Source organism: Garra rufa, chromosome 4 (assembly GCF_049309525.1).
Source record: "Garra rufa chromosome 4, GarRuf1.0, whole genome shotgun sequence".
NCBI classification, from domain to species: domain Eukaryota; kingdom Metazoa; phylum Chordata; class Actinopteri; order Cypriniformes; family Cyprinidae; genus Garra; species Garra rufa.
Genome location: NC_133364.1, coordinates 44,170,681 through 44,192,216, shown reverse-complemented (window position 1 = coordinate 44,192,216; position 21,536 = coordinate 44,170,681). Strand labels below are relative to the sequence as shown.

Here is a 21,536-nt window from a genome sequence, read left to right as displayed (position 1 = left end):
CAAAACAAATATGGATGGTCATTAAAGCATTGCTAAAACAACAAAGCAAGTAGTGGCCTATGATTTTTGCACAGTACTTTATGCATATTGATAGATCGATAGATAGAATCTATTTTAAAATGTTTGTTCTTTATGTAAACCAAATGTGCAAATGATCAGAACATGCTTTTATTTTACAATTTATTTCATTCATTTTTTTTTGTGAGAGCCTCAAGGAGATGAAGGAATCTTTCCTCCCTTTCCTTTGCCTCCCTGTCTCTCCTTTCCTCTCTCTCAGATGCTTCCCGCTCTCTCTCCGCTTCCCGTTCCTCCATCTCCCTCATCAGATCGGCGAGATCTCTTTTTCTTTTTCCAGGCGCTGGCATCACAGAGGATGAAGAGGCCACAGCAACATCTGGCCCAGATGAGGCAACGAGAGCAGGTGGTGTGATGGAGGGTCTGCTCCCAATTGCCTCATCCATGGCAGTATACTTCATTAGCCGCTCTCCACCGGATAAGCAGATGCGTCTGCTCATCTGTCCCTGTAACATTCAAATAGATTCCCTTTGTGATGTATGCTCTCAATACTACATTCACATGTTGAGTTAGTTACTGATGTGGTAAGTTGCTTTTTATCCAACACAAATGTTTCTCAATACATCAACAGTACTAATGGACAAATAAAACATTCTTTATGTAATCTAATTTATGTTATCTAATCTCTTTATGTAAATGTATTTACATTACATACAGTAACATCTAATGTAAGCAGTGATGCTAACTGCATAAAAGCACACATACATCATTCACATGTGTTCATCTGCAAAACTTATCTAAGATTTTCCTGTCAGATGTTAAGTATACATTTGGTTATCATCTTTAAGATATATATGGTGTATCGTACATGTATATTCACATTAGAGACGTACGTGTGCTTACTACTGTTTGCTATACATAAAACAAATCAGAAACCCTTGTCAAAAAATCCCATAGGATTCCAATAGGATTTCTCTACAGGATTCCAGTTAGAATTTCTATCATATTTTGGAACCGTTCCTAAAGGATTCCATTAGGAATTATCTTATAGGAAAAGACATAAATATCCTGTAGGATAATTTCTACTGGATTTTAATGGGATTTATTTTAAAGCATCTTTCAAGAATTTTGAAGAATCCTAATGATACGCTTTTTTAATTGTTTATATTAGTTTAGTGTCTTGCAGTTTACTTTAATTCACCTTAATATACATTCCAATAGGAATCCTCTACAAATCCTAAAGGATTCCACTAGGAATTCTCTACAGGATTAAAATCAGAATTTCTATCATATTTTGGAACCATTCTTAAAGGATTCCATTAGGAATTATTTTATAGGATTTTCCTATAGGACAAGACATAAACATCCTGTAGGATAATTTCTACAGGATTTTAATGGGATCCTGTTTTATTTTAAAGCATCTTTCAAGAAGAATCCTAAGACTATTCCTATTGAAATCCTATAAAAACAGTTCCAACATAAGATCCAGTACAAGTTACTTATCAGAATCCTTTAGGATTTTTTGATAAGCAACATACAATGAACAACGTCTACATCAGGGTGATGTAAACAGCAAACTGCAAGTACTATTTGTTAGTAAAACAAGAACAGTGGAAAAGTTCACCTTTAGATAAAAAAGTTCCCATAAAGACATGAACAAGCATCCAATTTGATCCCATAAAAAATCCTTTAGGAATGATCCTACAGAATATATAAGAATCTTATAAGAATATTCCTATCAAAATCCTATAGGAATGGTTCCAAAATATGATAGAAATTCCAATAAGAATCCTGTACAAAATTCTTATTGGAATCCTTTAGGATTTTTTGACAAGACATAAATATTCTGTAGGATGGTTTCTATGGGATTTTTTTGGGATCAAATTGGATGCCTGTTCTTTTTGTAATCTAAAGTGCACTTTTCCACTGTTTTTGTTTTACTATCAAATAGTACTTGCAGTTTGCTGTTTACATCACCTTGTTCAATAACATTGTAAACAACATGTGAGGTGATTTGTGCAGCACACAGCTTTAGTGAAACACACACACACACACACACACACACACACACACACACACACAGTATGTAGCAATTGTCCTCCAATGCAAATACTGGAGCAGTTCTAGACTTGAGTGAGGGAGGTAGATATAAAACTTAGAGGACACCAGAAGTTGGAAAGAAAAATAACTCTTTACTGTGACAATAAATAAATAAATAACATAACAAAAGGTTAAACAGTCTTTTCTAAATTAGTAGTAGTTTAATTCAGCAAATCCTGGGCTGAATGATTAAGTTAATAATAGTTAGGATTAAATCTAAATCTTAATGTCTTTTTTTCTGTAGTAACCCTTTTTTCTTCACAAGAAAAATAACAACTTTGTTGTTCTCAAGACAAAGTAAATACACATCACAACATTATTACCTTCATTTTTATTAAAATATTTGAAAAGGGAGAAATTAAGACTGCTGTCTTTTATAGTGTTCACTATCCAAATCACACATTGGTGGATGGAGTTAGTGTTAATAGTCTTCGCCAACAACGTGTGCTATTTGCACTTAAAGTATAGTGACGCTACAAAGCCGTAAAGCACAACATTAATTAAAACAGCTACAAATGGTGGCAGAACAGTCACTACTCCAATGTCTTATACAATGAAAATTAGTAGCATAAACATATGTGACTATCATAACTAATACCACAGATTCATAGCTTTTGACACAAAGCGGCAGACTGTGCTAATCAGCAGATACAATCAAACACGAGCTCAACAACTCACCAAGATCACCCAATATTGTTGGTTTAGGATGCAGACCAGATAAATGTTACTATTTCGTCATTTTTGGCGTATTTGAAATCAAAGTTTGACAAGTTAAACACCGTTAATCACTCGCTGCTTTTCCTCTTCGACCGTTATTTTCAAATGATGAGCGCTACAGTTGCAGGCGCGCTACATTCGGATTTCTTAAAGGGGCCGCGTCAGGACAATACCGTATGTAGATGTTCGTATTTCTGTGAATTCTTAATCACATGTAATACATTTAACTCATTCGAACATTATGAAATATCATATATATTATCTTTGCCTTACTTTAATATTATAAATTTCAATAAATACATATTATGTGTTTATATCTGTGTGTATTCATATAGGCTGCAATTTATTGTGGGTTACAGGTGCACACAAACATGCAGTGTTACTCTAAAAAAGTAAAATTAAAAAAGTAATTAATCAACAGAATCAACTAAGATCATACAAGACAAAGTGAAATTTCGTTTAAAAATGACAATGCCCATTAAGTTTCTATGAATCAATAAAATACAGGACAAAGTGAAATCCCATTAAATAAAACACTGTCCAATAAGATTCTAAAAATCAAGGAAAATCCTACAGGACAAAGTGAAGTTCTACCAAAATAAATCGTAATGTTTAATAGGATTCTAAGAATCCAATAAAACCCTACAGGACAAAGTGAAATTCCATTAAAATAAATTGCAATGTCCAATAGGATTCTAAAAATCCACTAAAATCCTACAGGACAAAGTGAAATTCCATTAAAATAAATCGTAATGTCCAATAGGATTCTAAAAATCCACTAAAATCCTACAGGACAAAGTGAAATTCCATTAAAATAAATCGTAATGTCCAATAGGATTCTAAAAATCCACTAAAATCCTACAGGACAAAGTGAAATTCCATTAAAATAAATCGTAAAGTCCAATAGGATTCTAAGAATCCACTAAGATCCTAAAGGATAAACTGAAATTCCAATAGGATTTTTTGACAAGGGAATATAACGCTACTATGCTATGTAGCGGCTTTACACCTGCAACAATTAAAGTTTACAGAATCTCAACAAACAGAAGGAACGGTGTTATTGGTTTCTACTCACATTTGAAAACACCCGCGTCCATTTTTTCATTTGAAATGTTTGGATATGACGAATCCTCTTTCTCTTCTTCTTTATGACGTATTGATCTCCCGTGGGCTTCTAGGATAGAAAAGTGTCCATCGGATGCACACTCCCGAATCTGGGCTGAAGCAGTAGGACATCCGGGGATTTCTCGCCTACTCTTTTATGAATACTGAGCTCGAACATACTTTTTTCTTCACGTACTCATTTTCCCTACTATGTAGTAGGTAAGCAGGCATATTCGAATGCACTTTAAGTACACGTTCGTCCAAATCTCGCGGGAATTAGTGCATTCTCCTACTCATTCTCGCCTACTCTTTTATGAATACTTAAGATTCAAACATACTTATTCACTCGCCTACTGCTTTTTGCCTACTATATAGTATGGAAGTATGCGGTTTCGAACGCAGCCAAAGAAAATGTGCAGTGTTGGGGGTCCTTCAGGAGCAGGGTTGGAAGCACTGCTCTATGGTCTTAAAAAGCACTATACAAATTAAATGTTTTATTAGTATTATTTAATGCCTGTAGTGCTGCTCTGTATTAGCATATACATTTGATGTATGTTTTATGTGCATTTAATCCACAAAAAATCTTCTTAAACTACTGTTCAGAGAGCATATTTTTGACATATTGGTGGCAAGCTTGATGCACCAGATATACTTATAAACTACAATTCAAACACCCATATTGGCCATATTGTTTTCATGAAACAAGTGTTACACCCATTGTTTCATGAAATGTTAGCATGTGGCACATATTGATACAGGGAATGATAAATTGTTAGTCAAATTTTAGACCTCCCGCTGCTTGTGTGTTGTCAGGAGGTGGAGCATAAGATTGAAAAAAAATTTGATTTCTAGGAGGCACTATAGAATCAGTGAATGTGTAAGGTGTGATTTTACTTAGCTCATGTATAAACCTTACAAGTCCAGAAAAATGGAACAACAGTGTAACCCTGACCAGGCTCCTTTTTGCCCAGGCAACATGAAATGGGAGACCACACGTGGATAAAGATACAAAAAATAGTGATTTATTACAGTACATACGTGAGATGAAACCTGAGAAATAAGCAATAATCAGTATAAATGATATGGTATGAAATGAAAGTGTGATGTAATAAGTCATATGGCAAAAAGGCAAACAAAAAGCAAAACAATGTGATACAGGAGAGAAGGAACCCGGAATGGCACCCATGAAGTCCTTTTACACTGCCCAGGCCACAATCAAGCGATTAAAGACACCTGCCCGGTAGCTCCTCACTGAGAGACACAGACACAAACAGACAGGAGTAGACATTTAACATTAAACAAATGTAGTATTAATGTTATCTTTACTCAATTTGACAGGTTACATAAATTAAGGATATTCAAATGGCACTTTTCACATATTCATTACCTGCACTCCTCCTCTTCATTTTCACTGGTGTCTGGACTGCTGAAATCACTTTCATTCTCCTGTTTATCTTCCAGTTCTATAGCAGAGCCCTGAGGGCCTAAAACAGCCTTGTATTGAAGGAGCACCTCTTTCAACGTATCCGAAACTTCAGACAGTCGTCTTCTGCAGAGACAGGAAAGGCCCTTGTTTCGCTTGTCTGTAAGTGAAAAGTAATAAACAAATCAAAATTACCATGACATATCCACTTGCTTTGTAATATTTATTATAACTCACCAAAATAGATATATTAGATGGTCAGTGTAATGTTTTTCAACTGCTTTCTAGTAAGATACATCTCTTCATAGGTAAAATTAAAGTATGTTGTCCTTATCACCATCACTTCCTTGTTTGATTGGTATGGTTACAAAGATGAAACTTGCCTTCCTCAGAAGTTTTTCTTTTAAGAGTTGCCTGCAACTTCTGCAACCATGAGCAGTGCTGGGCCATCTCCTGAACAAGTATTGTCCTTTCCTCCTCCAGTCTCATTTTCAGAATGGCTTTGTTAAATTTTTTTTAACTTGTCTTTGATTTGTGCTACAACAGAGGTAAAGAAAATGTATAAATAGCAATTTTGACTTGAGTCTTTACAAAATAAATCAGAGGCCTCGGGAAACTCCGCTTACCGCTGCCATGAACCTCCCACGGCCATGTTGGGGACGGGTTGTCTCCTGATAGCGACTGCTCCACTTCATTAACATCAATTGGCATGGCAGGCTCATGACTGTTATAGGTCTCTATGTCTTTCATTAGCAGTCTCTTGCTCTCAGCAATTTTCCTGCGTAGACGGTGACGGAACTTGCCACTATCTGTAAACACATGAAGCAGAAGGTAAAAAAATAGCAGCATAGTAAGCAGTAGGCAGCTTAAATATCATGATCTTAATGATCAGTGCCAATGAGGAAGCACAAAGTGAAACACATTATTGGTTCAAACTTACCACCAGCTGCCCATTCCCTCACATCAGACACCCACACTGCTTCATCGGTGCAAGCCAAGCTTTCTTTAAGCTCCGCTAGACTTGCAGTCTCCTCCTGAAGTCTCTGGCAAGTCTAATGCAACAGTTAAACAATGCAGTTACACAAAGCTACACAATTACCACAAACTGAAACCATTTACAGAGAACACACCTTCACATATCTTGCAGACAATGCCCGATGTAGTGTTGTGATTTTTTGGTAGTTCCAGGCCATAGCATGGATTGTAAGCATATCCACACGTGCTGTTGAGAGTAAATGTTGAGTGAATGTCATGCAAATAAGCAATAAAAAAATACATTAGAAGAGAAATACTACAATCACCTCCTTTCGACTTGTATTTAGTCGTTAGGGCACAGCGGGAGAGGTAGCTGTTCACCTGTTCAACTTCCTCCCCCGCAGTTGACCCTGCTCCTTCTTGGTTCTTGCCACTCCATGTAATCTAGTAGTAAGAAGACATGTAAGGGATATTGTAATGCCCGCCGGTCATTAGCGGATAATAAGTAATGACAAAACGAACCGGACCCTGATGTGCAGTAGAGGGACTTATTTTCCGATGATACAGTTAAACATAATAAACACTGAACATACCTCACACTTAGTGGAATGTGCTTTAGCATGCATGACGCTTAGGAAAGGCCTGATTGATGTTAGCCCCTGGAGATCAGGAAGGATGTTTGCTGATTTGTGTAAATATGGCCAGTATTTACACATTACATCCATGGCGATAAACCTTGGCTTTGAACTCAACACCTTGTGCAGATACATGGGGTAGGCAAAGATTTCTCCTAGGGATATACAAATTGTATTAGAAATGCAAATATCCTTTTATTGTACATTCTAAAGAGAGCATCATAATGGGAAACTCAACCATGCAGTGGTAAAAGCTGCACTAATAGTGATAATTGAGATAATTCTCCATATTATTATTTTATTTAGCTTTTGTCCAAAGTGACATACAAATAATAACAATACAAAGTTACATTTAACAGCAAACAATTTATTATAATCTGACCTCTGAACATATTAACCGCTTTAAGGAGGAAACCATGCCGACACACCACAACCTCCATGCCCTCTTCGTCCAACTTGAAGGTCCTCCTAGAAGTCTCCTTCGCTGCTGTCCACGAGGAGCTCCCACATCTGCCTTGTCCAGGTAGCTGTGATGTAAATGAAACACACTATAAACATACTGTATATGCACCTTGTATTTTGAAGTTGAGGGCAGTTTTTCACCAATGCAACGAAAATCTGGAAAAAAATAGTAATTTAATTAACAAATAATTTGAAACCTGCCTGTTTCATAGCTTTATGCAAGACATCAACAAATGCAGACACAGATGTGTCTTCTGCGATAAATGCCCCTTCAAAAAACGAAGAGTCGGAGCTGAGGAACAAACGAAACAGAAAATTTATCCATGCTGAATATAGAATCTAAAAAAAATCTAGATCAATCTATACTGGAATAAAAAAAAATATCAACTTCCGTTTCGGAGAAACCGGTATAGCTTCCTGTTGCCATCCACAGAGATTGCCAGCATGTCTGGAGTGCAAGCGGGGCAGGTAAAAGGTGCACCGCAGGACAAGTTATCTTCCTCAAAAGCACAATAGGAAAACTCCAGGAAGCTGCGCTGCAGCGTGTCCCCGCACACTGGTCCTGACTGAAAGATGCATTATATTAATTGTTACTTCGGAGATGTCTGCATATGTTAAACAATTCTATAATATGGTGAACATTTACCCGCCCACCACACTTTGTACGATGCTCCAGCAGCTTTGCAAAGGCTTGTCTGGACAGTGCCGGCGCGATGACTTTCAGTTCTCTTACACTGCTGAAAAGGTTGAGGGAATACAAAATAGAAGAACTGGTGGAAGCTGGCCAATATCCACTGTTTACGAGGTCCATGAACTCTGGAGCCCACTGCTGCTGGCATGTTTGGCATGCAAACAATGGCTGGTGCATGTCATAACGCCCTTGGATTATAAGAAAACAAACCCATGGATACCTGAGCTTTTAGAAACAATTAGCTGGCACACTTTAAGACACTTGGACTACATCTTGAGTAGAATCACACCAGCATAGTTTAAATTAGTATATTTCTTTTGATTTATCATAGTGACAAGATGTATTCTGCAATTTTTGAGTACTGCTGTTTTCATTGCAAAGCAAAGCCAAAAAAGGGGGGAAGCTAAATATAGAAAAAAGATCAGAGTTTGGAAATATTACCATTGATGGAAATTAAAATGACTGCTTTGCCAGGTGACACAGTTATGCTGGGGACTTCACAGGGACATTTTTGAGTCACTCTCACCGTTGGCAAAATACAAGCTAGTAAAGGAAAGAAACACAAAATTAGCCTACCAGATTTATTAGACAAGAGTACAAAAGAGTTTTGCAATTACCTACCTTGGTCGTGTGAGCTGTATCCTCCTTCCCCTCTTACAAAATATGTGGATGGGGGAATAGCTTTAAAAAAGCCCTCAAGGACTGACTCCCTGTCGTGGAGTGGCCATCTCCTGTGATTCTCGGTATCGCAGGTTTCACAGAACCACTGATCTGGTAGACACTCTCTGCATCTAGGAACGAAATCTATGAACCAATTTAGTCATTGAATCAGCTCTTTGATACAGCCCTGATTCCACTATAAAAATGCAGTTTATCCGAAACATGAAGACATCAATTAGTGATGCACTCAAAAAACCTACAAAGTATGAAAGAACATTAATGAGATCTCACCTAACAACCGCAGGCTTGCTGCAATGGCTACAAAATGGTTGGCCAACATCCTGAGTTTGGATGAGGCATTTAAGGTGGAATGGCCTTGCCTCCTTCCATCTTTGTGAGGCTTGCTGCTGCCTGAAAGTCCATGATGATGATGCCCTCTGGATTTCAGGGGAGTCAGAAATCATAGCAGAGAGGCTCTCCATGTTTTTTTCTGCAAAGACAAATATTAATTTAATTGACAAAGGACCATTTCTATGCAGACCCACTATTTCATAATAATGGGTAAATATCTTGCCAATGCTTTCATTAACATCAATTTCAGAACTTTTCCAAATCAACTTTCCCACAGTCTAGGGCCAAATTCAGTATAGTTTGAAACATGGATCAGGGTAAATTGTATCAAAGTGAAAATTGAGATGGAATTTCTATTGGGACGAACTTGAAACTACTACAAAAAGTGGTTAAATAATAGGATTCAGCCTATTGTGGACACAATTCGTGGCTTTGCTGGTTTATAAAAAAAACCTTAAAACCCGAAAACCGCCACAGGTAACTAGGCACGGAAAATTACCTAATAATAATTTAAATGTATTTGACTATATTTGACCAAATTCCACTTGAGGATCAAGACTGGCTGCAGGAAGCTCTTCAGTGAGCAGGCAGTTCCTGATCTGGTTGTGTCTAACTACTGTACAACAGCACACAGAGGAATAAAACCAAGTTAGACCACCAATGCATACTTTTTGGGTTGAATCTACATATCTATACATTTCAAATACAGGGGAAATTACATTTAAAAAATGAATAACAACAGAACTTGGAAATAATAGATGTAAATAATAGTACAGTTAACCTGTGGATGCAATAAGAAGTTGAACCATGTGGAATATGTTTATGCAGTATTTGATTTGATAACAGTATAAACATATTCCACATGGTTCAACCTCATTATAATGGGCTCATTATCTGGATACAAGTACATGTTACTTAAGTCTACCAGCAACACAACTTGATTTCTTGACAATAATGTGTAACCAATTACTATTAGTATTAAATTAATACCTGTAGCTGAAGCTTTGGGCCGTCCTCCACGCCTCCCTCTTGGCTTGCCAAGCCCTAAACGCACCCTTTTTGGGACTGACGGTGGGGCAACTTGCCTCTGCTCCTCAGATTCTTTCTGGGGGTTGAAGTCAAAATCATGATTAGGCTGTTAATTTATTTTTAACAAAAGATGCAATGGATATGAAAAAACTCTTATCATACCCTCTATATTTTGAGGGGGGGAGGGGGGGGGGGGTGATTCAAGAAAGAATCCTTGATCAATGCATTGAGTTTGGCTGGACCATGGAGTTCAAAAGTAAAAAACAACTCTACAACCCTTTCATGAAAATGTTTGAGAATTGAGAGCAGCTAGATGCAATAACAGACTGAATGAGTCTGAGGTACCTAGGCTTATATAATAGCCTTTTAATACTGTTTTCTGATAAGCTACAGAGTAATTATTATAGCCTAAACATTTCTTCAATTATTATACAATGGATAGTGGTTTTTTGTACATGGCAATACATAGAATAGGACCCGATGTAGGCACTCTACTTCTCTGCATCTTAAAATTCAACACCTAAAAAGCACCTACTCTGGCTTCAGTCAGAGCATGTTCTAAGCTCATTTGAAGAGCCATCCGTCTCCCCTCCCAACACGGTCTCACCCCTATTCGTCACATACTGCCGTTTGGTCATTTTCCCCTCACGTCCATAAGCTGACGTTGAGGGTACCCCCTCTTCGTCGCGTGGCACCGTAGAGGGTCATCCGATAGATTTGAATGCAAATCCCTCATCTTTGGATTTTGACGAAAGGGGGTTAGGCATCCAGATGAGAGCAGTTCCATACAAATACCACGCAGAATCTTCTACGGCAATTACGTCACCAGCGAGGCTCAGTTCGACCAGTTCACCTGATACGTGGTGTACACCTTCAAGCAGGTAAGTGACCGCAACAATCTTTTCATTATTTTAATTATTTCACTGTTTCTGCATCACTTGCATGGGGTCATGTGTTAAAACGGAAGCTTAGTGGAACAGTTAGCGCGGCTGCTAAGTTAGCCTACGATTGACATTAGCCGAAGCTAACTTCTAACTCGTGCAGTTTGAAATCGATACATAAATAAAACTGTTTTTAATCATATTCACGTGGCTGAAATCAGCTCTACAAATCAACCAGCCTAGTATCGCGTATCATGTAAAAAGTCCGCACATTTACCATATTTTTACCATAGTAACGTTCACTGTTGCTCGACAATGTCATGTAAATGCACACTAACCACTAGCTTACTATGGTTTTACCACTGTAACTGTAGTCTTACTGTGGTATTTGTAGTATAAGCACACTAACCACTAGCTTACTATGGTTTTACCACTGTAACTGTAGTTTTACTGTGGTATTTGTAGTATAAGCACACTAACCACAAAGCTTACTATGGTTTTACCACTGTAACTGTAGTTTTACTGTGGTATTTGTAGTATAAGCACACTAACCACAAAGCTTACTATGGTTTTACCACTGTAACTGTAGTTTTACTGTGGTATTTGTAGTATAAGCACACTAACCACAAAGCTTACTATGGTTTTACCACTGTAACTGTAGTTTTACTGTGGTATTTGTAGGATATGCACACTAACCACAAAGCTTACTATGGTTTTTTGATTTTACGGTATACTATTTGTAAAGCACAGTAACCACAATGCTTACCACACTTTAAAAAGTTTTTGTGAAGTAATTATAATTCAGTATTTTTTTTTTCTGTCTTGCAGTTATGTCAGATCACCTACTCCAGGAGCTCTTTTAAGTAGGGATGCATCGATCCGTATCGGCCGATCACTTGCACGTTTTGTCAGTAAAGCCGGTTCTGTAATCAGCGGTAAATGCCATCAGGTGCGTGATTTCACGTTGAGCCGTATATACTACACACAGCCGTTGTTCACTGACGAGCTGCGCACATTCACACTGATAATGAACATTGATTTGCGCAGCTCGTCGGTAAACAACGGCTGTGTGTAGTATATACGGCTCAACGTGAAATCACGCACCTGATGGCATTTACCGCTGATTACAGAACCGGCTTTACTGACAAAACGAGCAAGCATGATCGGCCGATTCGTATCGGTGCATCCCTACTTTTAAGAAGCCATCTCTGGTAAAAGCCATCACTGTATGAACTGTAATCCATAATTAATCTACACATAGTTTTGCTCTCTCTCTTTCTGTGACTTATCATGACATTTTTAAAATCTCATAATTTTGACCAATTCTGTCAGAAAGCTGCTAGAATTAACAGGGAACTTGAACTCAAAGCTCCCAATGCTGATCTTGAAGAAGCTGTCAAAGAGGCTAAACAAGTCCTTCAATGATTCAATCTTTCACAGTAATGTTGAAGACATTTAGCTATAACTGATTTGCTTTAATCAACGCATCCTTATTTTAGGTGTTAATAATAACTTTCCTTACAGTCCTTCCTCTCAAATATTTTGGTCACAGATTTTGTTTAGCACATTGTCTCAACATGTGTGTATTTCTCTTTGTTTCAGGGTAAAGGGAAGACCAAAGGAAGGCCTGTCATGGGATTTGAATTGGGCCATGTTGTGCATTTATGGAAAAGACCAAAAGCAAAGGCAAACATTCCAATGGTATGTCAATGTTGGTCTGAGCACCTTGACTGAACTGTACTGCAATATCATATATCAATATATATATGATATTGTACAAGTGTACTCAAACAAAATTCTCAGATTTTTCACTTTTACTTCTGTCATTGGCCATTGCCTCAACTCTCATGTTAATTGTGTCCATTGTAAGTAGTCAGAGTGTTTATACCAATCCAGTTCATATTAAGTCCATTGTATTCTCTCTATATTAACCTTTACAAATTGGCACTGCCTCTTCCTGTTCTAACAGTACATGATATCTGCCCACACCTCAGAGGCTCAGAGCCTTTTTTTTCTATGTTGATTTTTATTTAACACATCTGTCTAAGAAGCACAAGTCTGGAAATGCTAGTTTATCTTGTCACAAATCAGATCATTGGTAAATTTGGCCAAATCAGATTGCTTAAAGCGGTTCATACCAAGAGCAAGAACAACAATAAGAACTATTTTAGCATCCACACCAACGGACGATAGCGTTCTGTTTACACGCTACAGTCATCTGCCATCTGTTGTCAATGTTTTTGTTGTTCATCATGTGATAAATTCTCTTTCTTCCTGTCTTGCAGGATTTCTCACAGACTACTTATGTATATACATATACAGTGATAGTGACAGGAGTGACCACAGTAGAGATGGGAGTGTTGACTGTAGAGGAGAAAGTTAAATAATAATAATATTTTATGGGACATTCATATTTGTACTTAACTAGCACACTGTAAATACTGTTACATTTCTATTCCTTAAATTTCTTTGTCTTTTACTATACTAAGTGCCTTTTTATTTTATTTATTTTATACATTTATTTATTTCATAATTTTACTATGTTTAATATGTTTATCTGTGCTGCTTTCTTGTTTTATTGCTGCTGGTCTTTTTGAGCTACCAAACAAATTTCGTTGTATAACTACAATGACAATAACGTATCTTTATCTTTATCTTTATATTTTAATTGTTATTAACCAATAATTTGTCTTGCATTTAGTCACAATAGAAGCAAACAACAATTACAGGAGAGATATATTTTTAAAGGTAATAATTGTAAAATATTGAAGTATTGTTCTAATCATTTTTTTTTGGCCTATTAGTTTGTTAAACATAAGCATTGAATATTATCTGGCATCTTAACGTTTTCTGTAAACAAATTCTCTTTTTATTTTTGAATATTAGACAATCTTTTTAAGGGGTTTTCTATTGCCTATTTTTTAATTACCTCTATGCAAATGCATTTCAAATACAATCAACTACTTGTTTTGTCTTTTTTTTTTTCTTTCGTAATGGCACAAACTGGAGAGAGAGAATGCTGTTCTGGGCACTGTTTATCTGTGAAAAGTTTGATGTCAATAAACATTGGGAAATGACTACAAAATGTGTGATTCATTATTTTATTCTTATAGTTCATCTGTCAGGTCTAAGAATTGCAATTTTGTAAGGTCCATTTCCAGGAAACAGAAGTGATTCATTGTTTACCCTTAATACACTAAATGTTACAGAAGCTAAATTAAACAGTAGGAAAAAGCTTCATGTTTAAATAATCATTAGAGGTGCATGTTTTTTTTGTTTTGAAAGCAAATTAAATATTTTGAATTATTGTTCACAGCAATTTATATCTAAGTTTTGAGTTTAAATATTGTACATACATTTATATTAGTGTGAACATAATTTACAATGGGAACCATTATGCCCTTATTTAAAAAAAAAAAAAAAATTATCCCAGTAATCAAATCTATTGCTGCATCAAGTTAACCAAACAATCCAATCTGTTGTTCCAGTTTTATGTTGAGTGGGGACAAATAAATATTTAACTGATTATCTGTATTTGCCACAAGAACCCGGAAGAACCTGTTATAAATGACCATATGTGGACAAGTAAGTGAGACGACTCTGCTCAATTGGGTTGCCATTTGGAACTCGCTGTGATTGGACTATCTTTTAATCCAAATGAAAAACAACGCTTAATGTTGCAAAGTCCGTGTTGCTCTTATTATTACATTAGTAATACCTTCAGTTAACAACGAAGTGTTGCTATGTTGTGAGAACTTCCTAATTTACAGAGATCCTAACCCTAAGCAGATCTTAAACTACAAATAACAGCGCCATTTTTTTCGTGTTCTATAGATAGAATGGAAGAGGTTTGTGGGTAATGTAGTTTAAAATGTTTAATATTAAAATAGTGGAAAATGCAATCTTTTTTGAACAAAGGTTTATCTAAACATGTTCATTGTGTAAATATCTATGACATATTTAAGAGGCAGGCTGAAATTTGTTTTTTTACTAAGATCACTTTTTAAAACACCTTTATACCACATTTCCATGTATGTTTGAAAACTGTGTCCAACATTATGTAATTAACATAGCATAAGTAGTTGTCCTGCCAATTTTCTCTTTGACATTATAATCAGACACTGATTTACAGCCATTTGAAATGTTCATTTTTTTGCTCTTCCATGGGACTCTACTGAGCCCCTGGAGATGGAAGGGCAGTAAAAACACACAAATCTATTCTCATCATGGACAACACACTGTGCTGAGTCACATTTTTTAGATTGTCTTTTCAACAATTTGCCAATATGTAAGTTGCAAGTCATAGTTATCTTAGAATAAGAATAGACATTTCCTATTTGAATTGCGCTCCATTTATTTCATTAGATCAGGAGCAAGAACACAGTGATGACAGGAAATTAAGACACCAGTTTAAACAACCAATACATATTGTGACGCTTCTTTGTACTATCACACAATGTCAGTGTGTCATTCAGTAAGAAAAGGTACAGACAGTGTGGTTTATGCAAAAGCCATACAATTCATTCAATGCAAAGGATCATAATATAAAAGACATCATTTGTATCTTTGTCAAATATTCCTCATCTTTGTCCTTTGTCCATCTTTGCAAAACATCAGTAATGTGCATGCTCATCTTATTTATTATACAGTACAGGATTCATGTTGATCTTTCCCTGGTCCATCACCCTCAGCTGTGCATAAAGTGCCTGTATATAGCAATATAGTCCACGCAGTCTCTTCTAATGAATCTTTCAGCCTTCCCTTCATGTAATGAAGGTCATTAATATGACCAAATGTCACATCTTAATTAAAACACTCATGGTAATTATGTGTATTGTTAACTAAGCTAAATGGTGTATTTACCAAACACCATTCCTAATAAAGAATATTTACCATACGTTATTATCCAATACTTTGTGCAATACATCACTAAGACAGATACAGTAACATATTAAGACAAATGATATTCAAGAGAAATAAAAATGGGTTATGTTAAAACCATATTATTTTAACCAGATGAAGCCTCCCAAATGCATGCATGGTTAAATGTCTTCAGCATCATAGAATCACATTCAGTTTCCTGCTCATCATCAGAGCTCTCTTGGTTTTCTTCCTCTTGCTTATCCATATCCCTATCTTAATAATCCCCTTCCATGTCATGAACAATTTCGGTTGTTATTCATCACACTACAGTACAACTGACGGACAAAAGACATGTGACCAATTCAAATCATATCACTTTATTTTCACAATACCATGATCACAAGTGTACAGGCGGTGACATTTTTTTGTGCAAACTGCAGCATGACAGTAAAGACAACAAATGTTCAATATATAGGCAACACACACATATAAGGGACTCAATACAGGTAGAGAACAATATGGTAAATAGTATGCTATACAGAGATCATGAAATTAAAACAATAATCACAGTACGCATACCTTTGCAGCGCAGTGTGGAATGAATTAGTGCAAACAGAATGTCATGGTGCAGAATAATAGTGAGTTAGAGTCCAGACAGTGCATCTATTATGCCTCGTTTCCACTGAGTGGTACGGTACAGTACGGTACGGGTCGGGTCGGAAAACCATGAATTGGCTAGCGTTTCCACTGCCGACAGTACCCTTACTTGATAGGCGTGGTGTATGCCGGAAAGTAGTGATAACGTCACTTGATAGACGTGGTGTATGACGGAAAGTAGCTTGACGCCATTCTCGCGCAAAGAAGAAAGCTAAGACCGCAAACATCAATGGAGGACATTCGCGAGTTATGTTTCGCGGTGGCATTGTTTTGCAAGGTGTTGTGTGTGTTTTAAAAATGGCGCCTCTTGTGTTGCGTTGTCGTTCTGTAGCACGCGCAAGTGACGATTCTCTGTCAACCAATCAACGCTCTGCAGTGAGTCTAGCTCCACCCTTTAGTACCGTTCCACTGTGCTAGGTACCACAACGGAAGGGTACCCAAAAAGTGGTACGGTACAGTTCGGCATTTTGGTACCATTCACAACTTTTGATAGTGAAAACGCAAATAAATGCGTACCGTTCCGTTCCGTACCGTACCGTACCGTACCGCTCAGTGGAAACGAGGCATTAGAGTGCTGTGCATATGAGCTTGATGTGCTGTGTATTGTTTCTGGTACAAGTTCAGTGCAGTCTAATTGCCTGTGGAAAAATGTGTCTGCTGGTGCAGGTTCTGCAATAACTTCTGCCTGATGGTAACGATGAGAGTAATCCATGGCTCTGGTGGCTGGAGTCTCTGATGGTCCTCTGTGCTTTCCTCACACACCAACTGATGTAAATATCCTGGAGGGACATAACATGTATTTAGGGTGTTGTAAATCAATAAACAATATATATTTTTATTTTTAATTGCATTGGACTTACCATTGATTCTTGTTGGAGATATGGGCCAAAAGGATCCCTTCACAACTATTTTGCAGTTGTTCAGTTGAAACAACTGAGTAAACAGTGAAGTTTACTTTTATGGACCGTAACATCTGAGCTGTCACAGTAGAGATGTTCAGGAATGCAGTCTTCATCGCAGTTAACTGGTGGTTTCAGGCTGCAATGCTGCATCTGGTGGCCATTGAATTGATATCGTCAACTGGCTTCATCCTCCTTCAAACAAACAGACAAAACAATAAGTCAACAATATTTCCAGAGAAATAGTGTTGATGAATAGGTGCAGGTGTCAGTACTCACCATATTTGGCCAATCCTGCCCAAATTCCAGATAATGGAATTGGAGATGATAGCACAGTTGATATGCCAATTATAGGAGCTATAAAAAAAAGAAGTGCATGTGAAAATGGTAACTGCTGTCTTTTGAGAGATTAACATCAATTGCTATACCCCATATAACCCTAACCCATGTAACTACATTGCTTGATGTATTGCATACATACATACATACATACATACATACATACATACATACCAGTGGAAATGTGCAACTTTTCAGCTCTGTGTTTGGGCACAAGAAGACCATGTTCATTCCTCATTCATCAGGACTGGCTTGCTGGGACTGATTTTCTTTGCATTTTTTGGTCTTCAGCTTTAAAACAATACAATATTTATTGACCCAATTGTTAATTATTATTGTTGTTTAAACATATAAATTAAGCAGTTATAATTATATACTTCAAGCTCAAGTTCCCTGGCAACTCTAGCAGGCTCCTGAGTTCATCTGTATACATTTCTATTCAGAGTCTGAGAAAAGGCCATCTTGCAAACTCTAAGCTTCTATTTTTCAACAGAGCACAAAATAATGTGTTAAGTGAGGGAGTAAAGAAATAAGATGAAGAGAAATAGGCAGAATTGTGTAAGTTTAACAAAATGAGAAGAAAGCAGCATTAGAAAAAAAAAACAATTATTTAACAGCAAACTAAAATGAAATATAATTACCTGCTGATGGTTTTGTTGTAAGCAGTTTAAAGGCCTCTTCACACCAAGGATGAGTCCACACCACAGCTATTTGACATAAAATGACACAGAAACAATATGGTTGGAATCTCTTTCAGAACAGATTTTTCCAGATTCCAAAACATTGACAGCCAATCAAAATCCACCACACTATAAATAGCCTGAGCATTTAAATGCAGACAACATAACTGCAGCACACGCTTATAATAAAAAAAATGTTATTTTCTGTTAGTGTGTTAGTCATTATAATTCTTGCTCTTGGTGTGAACAGCTTTAAGTGATCTGATTTGGCCAAATTAACTGAAGGTCTGATTTCTCACATGACAAGTTAGAGATAGGAGTGAGTGTTGACTAGAAGTGAAAAAAATAAAATAAAAATCAGTAGACATGCAAGGCTTGGTAAATTGTATTAGTTATTAATATTTCGACATGACACTTTGTTGGTTGTTCTTTCTGATGAGGCTGTAGGGTATGTAAAGATGCTGCACAAAATGTAACTACAGTACAGTTCAGTCAAGGTGCTCAGACCAACATTGACATACCATTGGAATGTTTGCCTTTGCTTTTGGTCTTTTCCATAAATGCACAACATGGCCCAATTCAAATCCCATGACAGGCCTTCCTTTGGTCTTCCCTTTACCCTGAAACAAAGAGAAATACACACATGTTGAGACAATGTGCTAAACAAAATCTGTGACCAAAATATTTGAGAGGAAGGACTGTAAGGAAAGTTATTATCAACACCTAAAATAAGGATGCGTTGATTAAAGCAAATCAGTTATAGCTAAATGTCTTCAACATTACTGTGAAAGACTGAATCATTGAAGGACTTGTTTAGCCTCTTTGACAGCTTCTTCAAGATCAGCATTGGGAGCTTTGAGTTCAAGTTCCCTGTTAATTCTAGCAGCTTTCTGACAGAATTGGTCAAAATTATGAGATTTTAAAAATGTCATGATAAATCACAGAAAGAGAGAGAGCAAAACTATGTGTAGATTAATTATGGATTACAGTTCATACAGTGATGGCTTTTATCAGAGATGGCTTCTTAAAAGAGCTCCTGGAGTAGGTGATCTGACATAACTGCAAGACAGAAAAAAAAAATACTGAATTATAATTACTTCACAAAAACTTTTTAAAAGTGTGGTAAGCATTGTGGTTACTGTGCTTTACAAATAGTATACCGTAAAATCAAAAAACCATAGTAAGCTTTGTGGTTAGTGTGCATATCCTACAAATACCACAGTAAAACTACGGTTACAGTGGTAAAACCATAGTAAGCTTTGTGGTTAGTGTGCTTATACTACAAATACCACAGTAAAACTACGGTTACAGTGGTAAAACCATAGTAAGCTAGAGGTTAGTGTGCTTAAACTACAAATACCACAGTAAAACTACAGTTACAGTGGTAAAACCATAGTAAGCTAGAGGTTAGTGTGCATATCCTACAAATACCACAGTAAAACTACAGTTACAGTGGTAAAACCATAGTAAGCTAGTGGTTAGTGTGCTTATACTACAAATACCACAGTAAAACTACAGTTACAGTGGTAAAACCATAGTAAGCTAGTGGTTACTGTGCTTATACTACAAATACCACAGTAAAACTACGGTTACAGTGGTAAAACCATAGTAAGCTTTGTGGTTACTGTGCTTATACTACAAATACCACAGTAAAACTACGGTTACAGTGGTAAAACCATAGTAAGCTAGTGGTTAGTGTGCTTATACTACAAATACCACAGTAAAACTACGGTTACAGTGGTAAAACCATAGTAAGCTAGTGGTTAGTGTGCTTATACTACAAATACCACAGTAAAACTACAGTTACAGTGGTAAAACCATAGTAAGCTAGTGGTTACTGTGCTTATACTACAAATACCACAGTAAGACTACAGTTACAGTGGTAAAACCATAGTAAGCTAGTGGTTTGTATCCATTTACATGACATTGTCGAGCAACAGTGAACGTTACTATGGTAAAAATATGGTAAATGTGCGGACTTTTTACATGATACGCGATACTAGGCTGGTTGATTTGTAGAGCTGATTTCAGCCACGTGAATATGATTAAAAACAGTTTTATTTATGTATCGATTTCAAACTGCACGAGTTAGAAGTTAGCTTCGGCTAATGTCAATCGTAGGCTAACTTAGCAGCCGCGCTAACTGTTCCACTAAGCTTCCGTTTTAACACATGACCCCATGCAAGTGATGCAGAAACAGTGAAATAATTAAAATAATGAAAAGATTGTTGCGGTCACTTACCTGCTTGAAGGTGTACACCACGTATCAGGTGAACTGGTCGAACTGAGCCTCGCTGGTGACGTAATTGCCGTAGAAGATTCTGCGTGGTATTTGTACGCAACTGCTCTCATCTGGATGCCTAACCCCCTTTCGTCAAAATCCAAAGATGAGGGATTTGCATTCAAATCTATCGGATGACCCTCTACGGTGCCACGCGACGAAGAGGGGGTACCCTCAACGTCAGTTTATGGACGTGAGGGGAAAATGACCAAACGGCAGTGTGTGACGAATAGGGGTGAGACCGTGTTGGCATTACCGTGTCAACTAGCTATATTGTGTTGGACTGAGCTTAAAGTGTACTATGGACAAAACATAATACTTTAAATGTGAATTAGAATGCTCCATTCTATACATTTTGTTTGAAACTCTTTCTACAGTAAGGGGATCTGTTAGGCTTCTCTCTATTATGAATTTTCATGTGCCTGTCAAGGCTTCCTTTTTGACTGAAACAGTTTCCACACTGTTTGCATGTGTGAGGCCTCTCTCCAGTGTGAACTCTCATGTGAATTTTAAGGCTTCCTTTTTGAGTGAAACTCTTTCCACACTGTTGGCAGGTAAAAGGGCTCTCCATGGTGTGAATTTTCTGGTGGACTTCAAGGTTTCCACTTTGAGCGAAACTCTTTCCACACTGTTTGCATGTGTAAGGCTTCTCTCCGGTGTGAATTCTCATGTGTGTGTTAAGGCTTCCTTTTAGAGTGAAACTCTTTCCACACTGTTGGCAGGTAAAAGGGTTCTCCGTAGTGTGAATTTTCTGGTGGACTTCAAGGTTTGTAG

At 37.0% G+C, this 21,536-nt stretch overlaps 2 long non-coding RNA genes across 2 annotated transcripts; both read right to left on the bottom strand.

The window, feature by feature from the left end:
* Positions 1-8,198: 8,198 nt before the first annotated feature.
* Positions 8,199-8,858, bottom strand: LOC141334088 (uncharacterized). The gene is made up of 3 exons (XR_012355473.1): positions 8,744-8,858; positions 8,564-8,665; positions 8,199-8,310 (listed from the first exon to the last, which is right to left on the bottom strand). It is a non-coding gene; the product is annotated as an uncharacterized lncRNA (long non-coding RNA).
* An 8,890-nt stretch (positions 8,859-17,748) lies between these two features.
* On the bottom strand, positions 17,749-19,166 carry LOC141334087 (uncharacterized). Its single transcript, XR_012355472.1, has 3 exons — positions 19,003-19,166; positions 18,443-18,508; positions 17,749-18,092 (listed from the first exon to the last, which is right to left on the bottom strand). It is a non-coding gene; the product is annotated as an uncharacterized lncRNA (long non-coding RNA).
* Between the last annotated feature and the right edge of the window lie 2,370 nt (positions 19,167-21,536).